This window comes from Cibotium barometz, chromosome 22, assembly GCF_041138505.1.
Source record: "Cibotium barometz isolate CiBa-2024 chromosome 22, ASM4113850v1, whole genome shotgun sequence".
Lineage (NCBI taxonomy): Eukaryota > Viridiplantae > Streptophyta > Polypodiopsida > Cyatheales > Cibotiaceae > Cibotium > Cibotium barometz.
Genome location: NC_141067.1, coordinates 24,884,857 through 24,890,400, shown reverse-complemented (window position 1 = coordinate 24,890,400; position 5,544 = coordinate 24,884,857). Strand labels below are relative to the sequence as shown.

The 5,544-nt window shown below is 42.2% G+C and overlaps 1 pseudogene; it reads left to right on the top strand.

Moving 5' to 3' along the window:
- The first annotated feature begins 4,388 nt into the window (after nt 1-4,388).
- On the top strand, nt 4,389-5,293 carry LOC147626436 (germin-like protein 8-7 pseudogene; annotated as a pseudogene).
- Nucleotides 5,294-5,544: the final 251 nt, after the last annotated feature.

Below are 5,544 nucleotides of genomic sequence, written 5' to 3'. Positions count from 1 at the left end.
TCCAGACGTGCCCGAAACGCGTTTTTGGCCCAAAAAATTTTGTCCAATAGGACAATATTTTCTCCTCAATCAAAGATCGTTTGCCGGTGCCTCCCGTAGAGCTCCTGACAAGGGTGTAGTCACCAACACAAATAGGGAAGAGTAGTCGAAGCTCTTACCCTCGTACCGCTTCCTGTGGTTCTCTTGCTTGCAGCTCAGCCCTTAGCATGAACCAGGCTCTGATACCACAAAAAATGCAGGGGGGAAGAGAGCTTGAGCTCTTGCAAGCACACACACACTCACAAAACCCTAATAGAGAACACACAAGGTGAGAGGCTGAAAATCTTCTTCTTCTTCACTCTACACTCAACACACCATATACAAGATAAGAGTACACATAATATGAAAAGGTACTCAACCAATACATACACGGGTTCTCTATAGTGTGAACCCAACTAAATGAGCTGGCGCTATAACTATGCCAGTCTCTAGAATGGCTGTCACACAGCCTGTCATCCCACTGGCCGCATATCACCCAAGATCTCACCAACCATGCGAGTGGTGTAAGTGTGGGGCCTATCCCCCAGGCGGGTCATCAGTGTCCACCGCCTCACTAGACGAGCTCGATATCTCAACATTGCTTACCCGTGGTCCTTAGCTCTCAAATTTGTTGAGTATTTGTGTGCTCCAAGCTTCACAGCTCCAATGGTTTGCTTCACAACTTCTCTTCATAGCTTTCAAATCAATGCATTGACTTGTTTGGCAACCTACCTTAGGTCATTTGCTAAGGCTTATGAGCAATCATTTGTGTGTACAAACTCTCCAAAAACCTCTACAAGCACGCGGTGCTGAATTCTGCAGGCTAGGAGTGCATTCTTGCAAATCGTTCACAATGTTGAGGTCTTTTGATGCCAAATGGTTGATTTATGAATGCATAGGAAACTTAGCAATTGGGTATATATTGGAGCGGAGAAGGTCTTTGCGAGTTCAACCTTGAGCAACATGAAGATTTGAGCTGATTAATGAAGGATTAGCAGAGCTGTTAATAATGATTAGTGAGATAGTGAGTGATTAATCGACTAATTACTCACTCGTTATTCCCAATTAGACTAATTCCTTTTACAAAAAGTTAATATGCATCATTGCTAAGATAATGAATGCCCGGGCTCTCAATTTGGACAAAGATTAAAGAAATTAGAGTAGGATTAATACTGGTTTTACTAGTTTTTTCTCAAAACAGAGAAGGGGATTTGATAAATTTGGTATGTATGCACCTTGGTTGGTGTTGATATGCAACATTGAGCTAGTTTAGGTGTCAATGCAAGTTATCCACATCTGACTGAACCACTACATTGCAATTTGAAGCCTTGGAAAGCTCGCCAAAACAGGGTACCTTGGACTGCGTATGCCAGTTCATTTTTGATGCAATTAGTTTGATTTTCTACATCAAAAGTGAAGTTCATTGAGTACTTTGGAGTATCTAGAACACTTATTAGAGTGTGGTTGAGCTGAGGAAGGCTCATTTAGAGATTTGGATGTGTGCAGAAGGTGCATTTGCATTGAGCAAATATGTCAGATAACCCAGTATAGATTGTTGGTGAAAAGTTGGATAGAAAGAACTTCTAGGCATGGAAGTACAGGATTAAAAGCTTTCTGAAAGGAAAAGGGTTTTGGAACCTTGTTACACCTGCGGAGCCATAGCCAGAACTCTTCGACAAACTACACAACAACAGGTTGTAGCTCATAAGCAATGGTCAGAGGAGAGACCATACAACCATAAATCATACATAATTAGAAGAAGATGTTGGAAGTTTGAAAAACTCACCCCACGATGGTGCAGTGTGTATGAAGATCATCCTTTCATACCATTTTCAAGCCATTGACAATTGGACTATCATTTTTTAGGCTCAAGAGCCAAGGGAGAATACCTCATAATGCTCGATTTGGAAGCTATAATGAAGGATTTTGTTGTTGATGTAGAAGGTTTCTTATGGAAAAGCTCCAAAAACTTATCATTGTGCAGGGTCTTCAATTTGATGACTTTGTCAACATTTGAGAGAAGACCGAAATTCTTGACATGGTAAAATATGTAATTAGGCCAAAATTTGAGAAAAGTGATGAGTTATTGATTGTGTAGAGGATATAATTAGGCCAACTTTACCCTAATTTTTTAAAAGCCACAATTTCTTGTGGCTAGGTTGTTGCAAGATCAGGGTATCCAGTTTTGTCTAGTTTATGCTCTAGACTGGGACAATGCTTGTAGAGAAAATTTGGGGAGGCAGGGTACTTCAAATGAGATCAAGAAGCTAATAGAAAATACACATGCACTAAAATTGACCCAATAAAACTTAAATTAATATAAATTAGTCTAATTAATAAAAAATTATCAAAAAAATATTGAAATGATAAAAATTTGATCTTTTCATACTTAGAGTGATCCATTTTTTTTTCTATAGATGCACCATTACAAGTACGCGAGTCCCTATAGGTTTTAGATTATCTACTTTAGAAATGTAATTTTACTAATTAGATTATTAATATTTGCAGGCCTTCTGATAACCTGGAAGAATTTTGGAAAAGATATCATTAAAAATCCAACCATTGGATTTGAAATTTTGACTAACCACCACATTCTACTCATGTCTCTTTATCTAACACTCTTTTGATCTACACGATTGAGCATTTTAAGTGGTAGATATTATGGGTACAAAAAGTGCCATATATTATAACACTTTAAAGACCTTGAAATATTTAAAGAAAATAGACAAATAGCTTAAAATTTTCTCAAAAAATCAAGTTAAGCTCTATATTATGTGAAGATCTAATGTCCAAAGTGGGAATCTCATATGAGTTTATATGTAAAAGATATTAGTATTTTATGGAATCCGTCCAAATTTAGGACAGGGTGTATACATTGACGTTGTACCTAAGGAAATGAGGACTTTTAACTATTTAATGCTTAATCAGATTATGCAACTATATTCCAAATTTTGCATGTGATGTTCCAACAAAAGAACTTGAAAGGAAATTCCTTTGTTAGCTAGGAGAGATTAGCCACTAAAGGTAAACAAATGCCTGTTTTATTTACTGTTTACAAGGTGCCTTAGTGGACAAAACTAGGCACCCTGATCCTACAACCACCTGGCTTCAAGAGCTTCAATTTGCTATTTTTTTTCATATTTGAGGAAAGCCTCAATTTGTTTTCAAGAAGGCAATGCCTCTAACTTGATGATTACGAAACCCCCCCCCCAAGAGCATATGGAAAAATGTAGCATAGTTTGGAGGAAGCGATTAAAGGAACAAATGAAGAAAGTGGATATACATGGGAATAGAAACTAAATCAACGATTTGGAGCCTGAGAACTTCATGGTGAATCTTTTTAAGATTTTGTCAAAACCCCCTAATGTGACATATCGTTAGAAAGCTCTTGAAGAGTAAGTTCTAAATCCACATTCTCCGACAAATTTGGTATTGGTGTGCTCAAGATGCACCAAAATATGCTTTGAAAAGAAAATTCCCAAAGTAACGGGATTTTCCCAAACTCCCTAATATGGTCAACTTCAATAAGAAAATAAGTAATTGGTCTGCCAGTATAAGAAATTATAATCTCAACTTGAATACTTACGTACCTACTACTTTAGGAAGTTAGGTCTATCTCACCTACTACCATGCCTCTTTCTCCTTCTCTCTCTCACACACACACTCTAGTCTCCCCTCATCTCTCTCTCTCTCTTTTTCTCTCTCTCATGAATTGCATCACGTGGGGAAATCTTAAAACAAGCCTTTGATCTCTGTGTGTGTAAGGGCACACACTTAGAGAGCTTAGGTTTGTCGCACCCCTACTAGCAATGCCCCTCCCTCTATCTCTGTCACCCCTACTAGCACATCTCTCTCTCCCTCTCTCTAAGATTCATCAAAGAAAAGGAAGGCAAGTCACAATATTATCTCCGTAAAGGATCCATCAGAGAAAGGGAAGGCGAGTCACATTCACACCCGTGTGGTCCCAACTTCCTGGCCGGCCGAGAATTGGAAGGCAGGAGTACCACTACTTCGAGGACCAAATTATGTTGTCTCGTTCAGCTTCGAGTGCTGCGTGGCACCTATGGCCGGCACATGAGCGTGACATAGAGGATAGAAGACTATAGCGATCATCAGGATACAACATAAATCACAAGATGTCGACATCGGTTTGACATGGGCGGTAGGAGACTACGTCAATCACTGGGACGTCGGCAGATGAGATAGCGGGAACGTCGACTGGGTCTGTCGAAGTGGCATGCACATGGACTCTTTCTTGGAGCGGATAGGACTCGTTCCTTCGAGAGCGGATAATTAGACTCGTTCTTTCCTGCCGCGGGGACGTCGCCGTGAAGTATAAAAACCACGTCAGGCGCATGAGGATCGGCGTAGCTTATACTGATCATCTTCAATATCCCAGCGCGCTCACAGCTTTCCCTCCTGATCATCTCCAATAACCCAGCGCGCTCACAGTCCGCAAACCAATATGGCAGCAGCCAGCAGCTTTCTGCTACTGGCAGTGATGTTGTCTCCACTCATACTAGAAGTAAGGGCCGCCGATGGAGACCCGCTGCAGGACTTCTGTGTGGCTGATAACACCAGCATGATCACCCTCAACGGGTTCACCTGCAAGCCGGCCAATGACGTGCAGGACGCCGACTTCAAGTTCACAATGCTTGAGCATCCCGCCAAACCTATGAAAGGGCTGGGCGTGTCCGTCAACCTGGCCAGTGCAGCCAACTTCTTTGCTCTCAACACGCAGGGCTTGTCCATCGCCCGCATCGACTTCGACCCCAAGGGATTAAACCCGCCCCACGTTCATCCCCGCGCCACCGAGGTCCTCTTCTTGGCCGAGGGCACGCTCAAGGTGGGCTTCGTCACCGCCACGCCCAACAATACCCTCTTTGAGCAGACCCTCTCCCCCGGCGATCTGTTTGTCTTCCCTCGCGGCCTTGTGCACTTCCAGCTCAACCCCGACAAGCACCAATCCGCCCTCGCCATCTCCGCCCTCAATAGCCAGAACCCGGGCACCTCGCAACTCGCCGCCGCTCTCTTCGACGCCTACCCACCCCTCCCCGAGGAGGTGCTAGAGATAGCCTTCGGCATCGACCAGGATGAGGTGGAAAGCCTCATTGCCAGCGTCGGCAAAACCCTTTCTTAGATTGATTAGACTGCCACAAGTGCACACTCCTGACACGCCGCCAACTTATACACGCACACTCTCGTGAATAAACTATCCGCCAACTTATCGCTCGTGAATATTTCTTTTGAATAATGACACTGTTTTCTTATCTCACATGATTGACAAAAAAAACTACATGGCCCCACAAAATATGAATATTGCCCATTGTGTAACTAGGTTTGAAAGAGAGAGAGAGAGAGAGAGAGAGAATACATGTGCTCTTCATGATTAGTCTCGAGATGATTGAGATGTAGATTGAGATTTAGATCAAGATTGATTCTCTCCTATAGTAAGACTGTGAGTGAGACCTAGATAAATACGAAAAGGAGGTCAATGTCAAGATTGAGGTTGAGACAAATATTCTT